Raw genomic sequence first — 12,139 nt, 5'->3', positions numbered from 1 at the left:
GAAGGTGCGTACATTAGAGGCGCCTGCGCCTATACAGGGGGAGGGCAGGTACATTAGAGGCATCTGCGCCCACAGGGAAGGTGCGTACATTAGTGGCGCCTGCGCCCACAGGGAAGGTGCGTACATTAGAGGCGCCTGCGCCTATACAGGGGGAGGGCAGGTACATTAGAGGTATCTGCGCCCACAGGGAAGGTGCGTACGTTAGAGGCGCCTGCGCCCACAGGAAGGGAGCGCACATTAGAGGTGCCTGCGCCTATACAGGGGAGGGCAGGTACATATGTTCATTACGCATCTGCACACATACAGTGGATGTATTCATTAGAGGTATCTGGCAATGAGTGAGTGGAGGCAGGCAGTGAGTGAGGTGGGTAAGCAGTGAGTAGTGAGTGAGGCAGGTGGGCACTGCGGGTAGGGAGGGTTAGGGTTGGGCAGTGAGGGGAGTCACGCAGTGATGGGCAAGGCAGGCAGTGCATGAGGTAGTGAGTGTGAGACAGTGATGATGAGTGTGAGTGAGGTGGGGGGATACTGAGTTTGAGTCAATAAGTGTTGCAGTGAGTGAGGTAATGAGTGAGGCGGGGTGGATACTGAGTGTGAGGCAGTGAGTGTGAGGTGGGTGGGCAGTGATAATGAGTGAGGTGGGCAGGGGGACACTGAGTGTGTGGCAGTATGTGAGTGCGTGGGGGGATACTGAGTGAGGCAGTAAGTGTGAGATAATGAGTGAGGCAGGGGAAGGGGGATACCGAGTGTGAGTGAGGTGGGGGATACTGAGTGAGTGAGGCAGTGAGTGAGGCAAGGGAAGGTGGGACACTGAGTGCGGTAACGAGTAAGGCAGTGAGTGAGGCAGACAGGGATACTGAGTGTGAGGCAGTGTGAGGCGGGGGGGATACTGAGAGTGAGTGAGGCAGAGTGTGACTCATAGTGAGTGTGAGGCGGGGGATACAGAGTGTGAGTGAGGTGGGGGATACTGAGTGTGAGTGAGGTAATGAGTGAGCCAGGGAGTGTGAGTGAGGTAATTAGTGTGGTGGGGACGATACTGCATGTGAATGAGGCAGTGAGTGAGGTGGGGGGGTTACTGAGTGTGAGTGAGGTAATGAGTGAGGCAGGGAGTGTGAGTGAGGTAATGAGCAAGGCAGGGAGTGTGAGTGAGGTAATGAGCGAGGCAGGGAGTGTGAGTGAGGTAATGAGTGTGAGTGAGGCGGGGGATGAGTGTGAGGTAATGTGTGAGGGTGCAATGTGTGAAGTAATGAGTGGCAGTGAGGCAGTGTGTGAGGTAATGAGTGAGGCAGGCAGGCAGTGATAATAAGTGTGAGTGAGGCAGTGTGTGAGGTAATGAGTGAGGCAGGGAGTGTGAGTGAGTTAATGAGTGAGGCAGGGAGTGTGAGTGAGGTAATGAGTGAGGCAGGAAGTGTGAGTGAGGTAATGAGTGAGGCAGGGAGTGTGAGTGAGGTAATGAGCGAGACAGGGAGTGTGAGTGATGTAATGAGCGAGGCAGGGAGTGTGAGTGAGGTAATGAGTGTGAGTAAGGCGGGGGATTCTGAGTGAGGGGGCAATGTGTGAGGTAATGAGTGCAGTGAGGCAGTGTGTGAGGTAATGAGTGAGGCAGGGAGTGTGAGTGATGTACTGAGGGAGACAGGGAGTGTGAGTGATGTAATGAGCGAGGCAGGGAGTGTGAGTGAGGCGGGGGATTCTGAGTGTGAGGTCATGTGTGAGTGAGGGGGCAATGTGTGAGGTAATGAGTGCAGTGAGGTAATGAGTGAGGCAGGGAGTGTGAGTGAGGTAATGAGTGTGAGTGAGGTGGGGGATTCTGAGTGTGAGGTAATGTGTGAGTGAGGGGGCAATGTGTGAGGTAATGAGTGCAGTGAGGCAGTGTGTGAGGTAATGAGTGAGGCAGGGAGTGTGAGTGAGGTAATGAGTGAGGCAGGGAGTGTGAGTGAGGTAATGAGCGAGACATGGAGTGTGAGTGATGTAATGAGCGAGGCAGGGAGTGTGAGTGAGGTAATGAGTGTGAGTGAGGCGGGGGATTCTGAGTGTGAGTGAGGTGGCAATGTGTGAGGTAATGAGTGCAGTGAGTGAGGTAATGAGTGAGGCAGGGAGTGTGAGTGAGGTAATGAGCGAGACGGAGTGTGAGTGATGTAATGAGCGAGGCAGGGAGTGTGAGTGAGGCGGGGGATTCTGAGTGTGAGTGAGGGGGCAATGTGTGAGGTAATGAGTGCAGTGAGGCAGTGTGTGAGGTAATGAGTGAGGCAGGGAGTGTGAGTGATGTAATGACTAATGAGTGAGGCAGTGTGAGGTAATGACTGAGTGTGAGTGAAGCAGGCGGGCAGTGAGTGTGAGGCGGGCAGGGGGGGGGGGGATACGTGTCGCAGTCACCTCGGTTGCCCCCTCCCCCTCCTCCCCCCGGTCATGTGCGGCAGCGGTGGCGGCGGCTGTGAGGAAAGAGTCCCCGCTCCGCCTCCTGCAGCCCGGCCCCGCTCCACGTGCTGCGCCCCCGCCCGCCCCAGCCGCCACCCCGGGGGGAGGAGGAGGAGAGCGGCCGCGCGGTGAGGCCCCGGTGCCGGGTAAGTCACATACCGGGGGCGGGGGTCCGAGCCCCGGCCTCCCCCACACATCGTACTGTCCCCGGCCCCTTCCGGCTGTGCCCAGGCAGCTACTGCCCGGAGACCCTCACCCACAGGGACCCCCGGGGCCCTCACCCCCCACCCTCCGGGGCCCCTCACCCCCGGGATCCCCCTCCCTCCGGGGCCAGGTCTCCTGTATAATGTACAGGCTGTATATAATGTTGTACGGGCTCCTGTATAATGTACAGGCTGTATATAATGCTGCACGGGCTCCTGTATAATGTACAGGCTGTATATAATGCTGTACGGGCTCCTGTATAATGTACAGGCTGTATATAATGCTGCACGGGCTCCTGTATAATGTACAGGCTGTATATAATGCTGTACGGGCTCCTGTATAATGTACAGGCTGTATATAATGCTGCACGGGCTCCTGTATAATGTACAGGCTGTATATAATGCTGTACGGGCTCCTGTATAATGTACAGGCTGTATATAATGCTGCACGGGCTCCTGTATAATGTACAGGCTGTATATAATGCTGTACGGGCTCCTGTATAATGTACAGGCTGTATATAATGCTGTACGGGCTCCTGTATAATGTACAGGCTGTATATAATGCTGCACGGGCTCCTGTATAATGTACAGGCTGTATATAATGCTGTACGGGCTCCTGTATAATGTACAGGCTGTATATAATGCTGTACGGGATCCTGTGTAATGTACAGGCTGTATATAATGCTGCATGGGCTCCTGTATAATGTACAGGCTGTATATAATGCTGCACGGGCTCCTGTGTAATGTACAGGCTGTATATAATGCTGTACGGGCTCCTGTGTAATGTACAGGCTGTATATAATGCTGTACGGGCTCCTGTATAATGTACAGGCTGTATATAATGCTGCACGGGCTCCTGTATAATGTACAGGCTGTATATAATGCTGTACGGACTCCTGTATAATGTACAGGCTGTATATAATGCTGTACGGGCTCCTGTATAATGTACAGGCTGTATATAATGCTGCACGGGCTCCTGTATAATGTACAGGCTGTATATAATGCTGTACGGGCTCCTGTATAATGTACAGGCTGTATATAATGCTGTACGGGCTCCTGTATAATGTACAGGCTGTATATAATGCTGTACGGGATCCTGTGTAATGTACAGGCTGTATGTAATGCTGTATGGGCTCCTGTGTAATGTACAGACTGTATACAATGCTGCACGGGCTCCTGTATAATGTACGGACTGTATACAATGCTGCACGGGCTCCTGTATAATGTACAGGCTGTATATAATGCTGTACGTGCTCCTGTGTAATGTACAGGCTGTATATAATGCTGTACGGGCTCCTGTGTAATGTACAGGCTGTATATAATGCTGCACGAGCTCCTGTATAATGTACAGGCTGTATATAATGCTGCACGGGCTCCTGTGTAATGTACAGGCTGTATATAATGCTGCACGAGCTCCTGTATAATGTACAGGCTGTATATAATGCTGCACGAGCTCCTGTATAATGTACAGGCTGTATATAATGCTGCACGGGCTCCTGTATAATGTATAGGCTGTATATAATGCTGCACGGGCTCCTGTATAATGTACGGACTGTATACAATGCTGTACGGGCTCCTGTATAATGTACAGGCTGTATATAATGCTGCACGGGCTCCTGTATAATGTACGGACTGTATACAATGCTGTACGGGCTCCTGTATAATGTACAGGCTGTATATAATGCTGTACGGGCTCCTTTATAATGTACAGGCTGTATATAATGCTGCACGAGCTCCTGTATAATGTACAGGCTGTATATAATGCTGCATGGGCTCCTGTATAATGTACGGACTGTATACAATGCTGTACGGGCTCCTGTATAATGTACAGGCTGTATATAATGCTGCACGGACTCTTATATAAGTCTCCATAAGCTCCTAAGTAATGCACAGGCTGTATTTAATGTACTGGCTCCTATATAATGCTGCACAGGCTCTATATCGGATGGTGTAATGGTTTCCATTCCCACCACGGCTCTAACTGTGGAGTTTGTATATTCTCCCCGTACTTTTGTGGGTTTATTCTGGGTAATCTGGTTTCTGAACACATATCTACAGTATAATGGTAGTTTAATTGGTTTCCGACAGCAAATAACCCTAGTGTGTAAGTGTGTGTGTACAGGGGCCGACTAGCTGGGCCAAGTGGTTCTTATCTGCCGTCACATTCTCTGACTACTCCCTATTCCAGCTGAAGCAGATTGTGGGTAATGGGTTAAAATATAAAGTGTTGCCCCAATACCCCCAAACCAGTGACCTCTGTCCTCGTTCTGGTAGGGGGCTGTGTACAGTTCTGCCGGCGGAGTTACTGTCATCCCTTTGTTTTATGCTGGACAATGTAGAACATTTAGTGATCATGAAAGTTACTATAAAGATGAGATTTCTGTGTGATAGAGGTGTACATTCATCCATAGGGGTCGATTGAATTCTCCGACAGTTGAATAGCGCCGGGAATTAGCTCTCGTCGCTATTCAGCTCATGTTAAGTCGAAGAATGCCCGTTCTCCCGGACTTAACAGGTTGATTTGTCGGGAAAACGGTCGTTCTCCGACTTAACTCTCCGTCGCGATGCTGATTCCCGACCGAATCAGCCTCGCGCAGCCCGCGCACCAGCACTTTTGTCGGATTTCCTCTCTCATCCCCTTGGGGGTGAGAGAAGAATTCCCGACAATTGAGGGTCACTTGGCGCTGTATTGAATAGCATCGGGAGCTAATTCCCGGCACTATTGAACTGTCGGAGAATTGAATCGACCCCATAGTGTCCTGTGTGATTATTATTATTATTACACTGGTGTGCTGTGATTATTACTATTATTATTACACTGGTGTGCTGTGATTATTACTATTATTATTATAGCACTAGTGTGCAGTGTGATTATTATAGCACTAGTGTGCTGTGTGATGATGATTATTATAGCACTAGTGTGCAGTGTGGTTATTATTATTGCACTAGTGTGCAGTGTGATTATTATAGCACTAGTGTGCAGTGTGATTATTATAGCACAAGTGTGCTGTGTGATTATTATTATAGCACTAGTGTGCAGTGTGATTATTATAGCACAAGTGTGCTGTGTGATTATTATTATTATAGCACTAGTGTGCAGTGTGATTATTATTATAGCACTAGTGTGCAGTGTGATTATTATTATAGCACTAGTGTGCAGTGTGATTATTATAGCACTAGTGTGCTGTGTGATTATTATTATAGCACTAGTGTGCTGTGTGATTATTATAGCACTAGTGTGCTGTGATTATTATTATAGCACTAGTGTGCTGTGTGATTATTATTATTATTATTATAGCACTAGTGTGCAGTGTGATTATTATAGCACTAGTGTGCAGTGTGGTTATTATTATAGCACTAGTGTGCAGTATGATTATTATAGCACTAGTGTACTGTATGGTTGTTATTATTATAGCACTAGTGTGCTGTGTGGTGATTATTATAGCACTAGTGTGCTGTGTGGTAATTATTATAGCACTAGTGTGCAGTGTGATTATTATTATTATAGCACTAGTGTGCAGTGTGATTATTATAGCACTAGTGTGCTGTGTGGTTATTATTATAGCACTAGTGTGCAGTGTGATTATTATAGCACTAGTGTACTGTATGGTTATTATTATAGCACTAGTGTACTGTATGGTTATTATTATAGCACTAGTGTGCAGTGTGATTATTATTATAGCACTAGTGTGCAGTGTGATTATTATAGCACTAGTGTGCTGTGTGGTTATTATTATAGCACTAGTGTGCAGTGTGATTATTATAGCACTAGTGTACTGTATGGTTATTATTATAGCACTGGTGTGCTGTGTGGTGATTATTATAGCACTAGTGTGCTGTGTGGTAATTATTATAGCACTAGTGTGCAGTGTGATTATTATTATAGCACTAGTGTGCAGTGTGATTATTATAGCACTAGTGTGCAGTGTGATTATTATAGCACTAGTGTGCTGTGTGGTTATTATAGCACTAGTGTGCAGTATGATTATTATAGCACTAGTGTGGTTATTATTATAGCACTAGTGTGCTGTGTGATTATTATTATAGCACTAGTGTGCAGTGTGATTATTATAGCACTAGTGTGCTGTGTGATTATTATTATAGCACTAGTGTGCTGTGTGGTTGTTATTATTATAGCACTAGTGTGCAGTGTGGTTGTTATTATTATAGCACTAGTGTGCAGTGAGATTATTATAGCACTAGTGTGCAGTGTGATTATTATAGCACTAGTGTGCTGTGTGGTTATTATAGCACTAGTGTGCAGTGTGATTATTATAGCACTAGTGTGCTGTGTGGTTGTTATTATTATAGCACTAGTGTGCTGTGTGGTTATTATAGCACTAGTGTGCTGTGTGGTTGTTATTATTATAGCACTAGTGTGCTGTGTGGTTATTATAGCACTAGTGTGCTGTGTGGTTGTTATTATTATAGCACTAGTGTGCTGTGTGGTTATTATAGCACTAGTGTGCTGTGTGATTATTATTATAGCACTAGTGTGCTGTGTGGTTGTTATTATTATAGCACTAGTGTGCAGTGTGGTTGTTATTATTATAGCACTAGTGTGCAGTGAGATTATTATAGCACTAGTGTGCAGTGTGATTATTATAGCACTAGTGTGCTGTGTGGTTATTATAGCACTAGTGTGCAGTGTGATTATTATAGCACTAGTGTGCTGTGTGGTTGTTATTATTATAGCACTAGTGTGCTGTGTGGTTATTATAGCACTAGTGTGCTGTGTGGTTGTTATTATTATAGCACTAGTGTGCAGTGTGATTATTATAGCACTAGTGTGCTGTGTGGTTATTATAGCACTAGTGTGCTGTGTGGTTATTATAGCACTAGTGTGCTGTGTGGTTGTTATTATTATAGCACTAGTGTGCTGTGTGGTTGTTATTATTATAGCACTAGTGTGCAGTGAGATTATTATAGCACTAGTGTGCTGTGTGGTTGTTATTATTATAGCACTAGTGTGCAGTGTGATTATTATAGCACTAGTGTGCAGTGTGGTTGTTATTATTATAGCACTAGTGTGCAGTGTGATTATTATAGCACTAGTGTGCTGTGTGGTTATTATAGCACTAGTGTGCTGTGTGGTTGTTATTATTATAGCACTAGTGTGCAGTGTGATTATTATAGCACTAGTGTGCTGTGTGGTTATTATAGCACTAGTGTGCAGTGTGATTATTATAGCACTAGTGTGCTGTGTGGTTGTTATTATTATAGCACTAGTGTGCTGTGTGGTTATTATAGCACTAGTGTGCTGTGTGGTTGTTATTATTATAGCACTAGTGTGCAGTGTGATTATTATAGCACTAGTGTGCTGTGTGGTTATTATAGCACTAGTGTGCTGTGTGGTTGTTATTATTATAGCACTAGTGTGCTGTGTGGTTATTATAGCACTAGTGTGCTGTGTGGTTGTTATTATTATAGCACTAGTGTGCTGTGTGGTTGTTATTATTATAGCACTAGTGTGCAGTGAGATTATTATAGCACTAGTGTGCTGTGTGGTTGTTATTATTATAGCACTAGTGTGCAGTGTGATTATTATAGCACTAGTGTGCAGTGTGGTTGTTATTATTATAGCACTAGTGTGCAGTGTGATTATTATAGCACTAGTGTGCAGTGTGGTTGTTATTATTATAGCACTAGTGTGCAGTGTGATTATTATAGCACTAGTGTGCTGTGTGGTTGTTATTATAGCACTAGTGTGCAGTGTGATTATTATAGCACTAGTGTGCTGTGTGGTTGTTATTATTATAGCACTAGTGTGCAGTGTGATTATTATAGCACTAGTGTGCTGTGTGGTTGTTATTATTATAGCACTAGTGTGCTGTGTGATTATTATTATAGCACTAGTGTGCAGTGTTATTATTATAGCACTAGTGTGCTGTGTGATTATTATTATAGCACTAGTGTGCAGTGTTATTATTATAGCACTAGTGTGCTGTGTGGTTGTTATTATTATAGCACTAGTGTGCTGTGTGATTATTATTATAGCACTAGTGTGCAGTGTGATTATTATAGCACTAGTGTGCTGTGTGGTTGTTATTATTATAGCACTAGTGTGCAGTGTGATTATTATAGCACTAGTGTGCAGTGTGATTATTATAGCACTAGTGTGCTGTGTGGTTGTTATTATTATAGCACTAGTGTGCAGTGTGATTATTATAGCACTAGTGTGCAGTGTGATTATTATAGCACTAGTGTGCAGTGTGATTATTATAGCACTAGTGTGCAGTGTGATTATTATAGCACTAGTGTGCAGTGTGGTTGTTATTATTATAGCACTAGTGTGCAGTGTGATTATTATAGCACTAGTGTGCTGTGTGATTATTATTATAGCACTAGTGTGCAGTGTGATTATTATAGCACTAGTGTGCTGTGTGGTTGTTATTATTATAGCACTAGTGTGCAGTGTGATTATTATAGCACTAGTGTGCAGTGTGATTATTATAGCACTAGTGTGCTGTGTGGTTGTTATTATTATAGCACTAGTGTGCAGTGTGATTATTATAGCACTAGTGTGCAGTGTGATTATTATAGCACTAGTGTGCAGTGTGATTATTATAGCACTAGTGTGCAGTGTGATTATTATAGCACTAGTGTGCAGTGTGGTTGTTATTATTATAGCACTAGTGTGCAGTGTGATTATTATAGCACTAGTGTGCAGTGTGGTTGTTATTATTATAGCACTAGTGTGCAGTGTGATTATTATAGCACTAGTGTGCTGTGTGGTTGTTATTATTATAGCACTAGTGTGCAGTGTGATTATTATAGCACTAGTGTGCTGTGTGGTTGTTATTATTATAGCACTAGTGTGCAGTGTGATTATTATAGCACTAGTGTGCTGTGTGGTTGTTATTATTATAGCACTAGTGTGCTGTGTGATTATTATTATAGCACTAGTGTGCAGTGTTATTATTATAGCACTAGTGTGCTGTGTGATTATTATTATAGCACTAGTGTGCAGTGTTATTATTATAGCACTAGTGTGCTGTGTGGTTGTTATTATTATAGCACTAGTGTGCTGTGTGATTATTATTATAGCACTAGTGTGCAGTGTGATTATTATAGCACTAGTGTGCTGTGTGGTTGTTATTATTATAGCACTAGTGTGCAGTGTGATTATTATAGCACTAGTGTGCAGTGTGATTATTATAGCACTAGTGTGCTGTGTGGTTGTTATTATTATAGCACTAGTGTGCAGTGTGATTATTATAGCACTAGTGTGCAGTGTGATTATTATAGCACTAGTGTGCAGTGTGATTATTATAGCACTAGTGTGCAGTGTGATTATTATAGCACTAGTGTGCAGTGTGGTTGTTATTATTATAGCACTAGTGTGCAGTGTGATTATTATAGCACTAGTGTGCTGTGTGATTATTATTATAGCACTAGTGTGCAGTGTGATTATTATAGCACTAGTGTGCTGTGTGGTTGTTATTATTATAGCACTAGTGTGCAGTGTGATTATTATAGCACTAGTGTGCAGTGTGATTATTATAGCACTAGTGTGCTGTGTGGTTGTTATTATTATAGCACTAGTGTGCAGTGTGATTATTATAGCACTAGTGTGCAGTGTGATTATTATAGCACTAGTGTGCAGTGTGATTATTATAGCACTAGTGTGCAGTGTGATTATTATAGCACTAGTGTGCAGTGTGGTTGTTATTATTATAGCACTAGTGTGCAGTGTGATTATTATAGCACTAGTGTGCTGTGTGATTATTATTATAGCACTAGTGTGCAGTGTGATTATTATAGCACTAGTGTGCTGTGTGGTTGTTATTATTATAGCACTAGTGTGCAGTGTGATTATTATAGCACTAGTGTGCAGTGTGGTTGTTATTATTATAGCACTAGTGTGCTGTGTGGTTGTTATTATTATAGCACTAGTGTGCAGTGTGATTATTATAGCACTAGTGTGCTGTGTGATTATTATAGCACTAGTGTGCAGTGTGATTATTATAGCACTAGTGTGCAGTGTGATTATTATAGCACTAGTGTGCAGTGTGATTATTATAGCACTAGTGTGCTGTGTGGTTGTTATAGCACTAGTGTGCAGTGTGATTATTATAGCACTAGTGTGCAGTGTGATTATTATAGCACTAGTGTGCAGTGTGATTATTATAGCACTAGTGTGCTGTGTGGTTGTTATAGCACTAGTGTGCAGTGTGATTATTATAGCACTAGTGTGCAGTGTGATTATTATAGCACTAGTGTGCTGTGTGATTATTATAGCACTAGTGTGCAGTGTGATTATTATAGCACTAGTGTGCAGTGTGATTATTATAGCACTAGTGTGCAGTGTGATTATTATAGCACTAGTGTGCAGTGTGGTTATTATAGCACTAGTGTGCTGTGTGATTATTATTATGGCACTGTGTCTGTTGGTTGCAGTATAATGTACTGAGATTACTGGGCGGCTTCTTTCTCTGTTGCATGGAGACGAGTGCACACTTGGACTCTTCCTGCATCCTCTTTGGAAGTCTGTTGAGCTGGTGACGTGTGTTATTGCATGGGAAATAAACGCTGGTAACTACACTGTTTACATGTCCGCAGACAGCGGTGGGAAGGGCGCCTTTCACGGCTATTTGTCCTATTTTGAATGCACTTTGTGTGTGAAGGAGCGGTTACAGTGACCCTGTGGCCTACACACAGTGGGAGCAGCCATTCAGGAGACTGGGGGCAGTCTGTGCTGCTGCGGTGTCACTGGACGTTTGCTGTAGCTCGCACTGAATGCACCAGGCCACATGCGCACTTTCAGTGTTTTCTGAAAAATGTTAGTGTAAGTGTAGTGTTGCGGCCAGTTTGTAATGGGGCATTTATTAGTGATCGCATTAAATCTCTCAATGAAAAGATATTCTATATCCAACCAGTCACTGGTCTGAGTCTGTAAACTGCGCAGTATGTCCCACCCAGTGCTGTACGCCTCTCACTTTCATTATGAGATGCTAGATCTGTTGGCACGCTGTAGTCAGCCCCCCAGTGCGGAGCGATGACCTGGCACCACTGTTGGCACGCTGTAGTCAGCCCCCCAGTGCAGAGAGATGACCTGGCACCACTGTTGGCACGCTGTAGTTAGCCCCCCAGTGCGGAGCGATGACCTGGCACCACTGTTGGCACGCTGTAGTCAGCCCCCCAGTGCGGAGCGATGACCTGGCACCACTGTTGGCACGCTGTAGTTAGCCCCCCAGTGCGGAGCGATGACCTGGCACCACTGTTGGCACGCTGTAGTTAGCCCCCCAGTGCGGAGCGATGACCTGGCACCACTGTTGGCACGCTGTAGTCAGCCCCCCAGTGCGGAGCGATGACCTGGCACCACTGTTGGCACGCTGTAGTTAGCCCCCCAGTGCGGAGCGATGACCTGGCACCACTGTTGGCACGCTGTAGTTAGCCCCCCAGTGCGGAGCGATGACCTGGCACCACTGTTGGCACGCTGTAGTCAGCCCCCCAGTGCGGAGCGATGACCTGGCACCACTGTTGGCACTCTGTAGTTAGCCGCCAGTGCGGAGCGATGACCT

The 12,139-nt window shown here is 44.8% G+C and overlaps 1 protein-coding gene across 3 annotated transcripts in view; it reads left to right on the top strand.

The window, feature by feature from the left end:
• FOXN3 (forkhead box N3) overlaps window positions 1-12,139 on the top strand; it is a 166,570-nt gene that overhangs the window by 42,535 nt on the left and 111,896 nt on the right. The window contains exon 1 of one of the 3 annotated variants that reach the window (XM_063948621.1): window positions 2,383-2,558. The exons of 1 other annotated variant lie outside the window; for it this stretch is intronic. The gene's annotated coding sequence lies outside the window, so the exon portion shown is untranslated. Of the gene's footprint in view, window positions 1-2,382; window positions 2,559-12,139 lie in introns of those variants that run through there. One more of the 3 variants, XM_063948623.1, reaches the window with a different exon arrangement.

The sequence above is a fragment of the Pseudophryne corroboree genome, chromosome 12, assembly GCF_028390025.1.
Source record: "Pseudophryne corroboree isolate aPseCor3 chromosome 12, aPseCor3.hap2, whole genome shotgun sequence".
Lineage (NCBI taxonomy): Eukaryota > Metazoa > Chordata > Amphibia > Anura > Myobatrachidae > Pseudophryne > Pseudophryne corroboree.
This window is presented reverse-complemented; position numbering and strand designations above follow the sequence as displayed.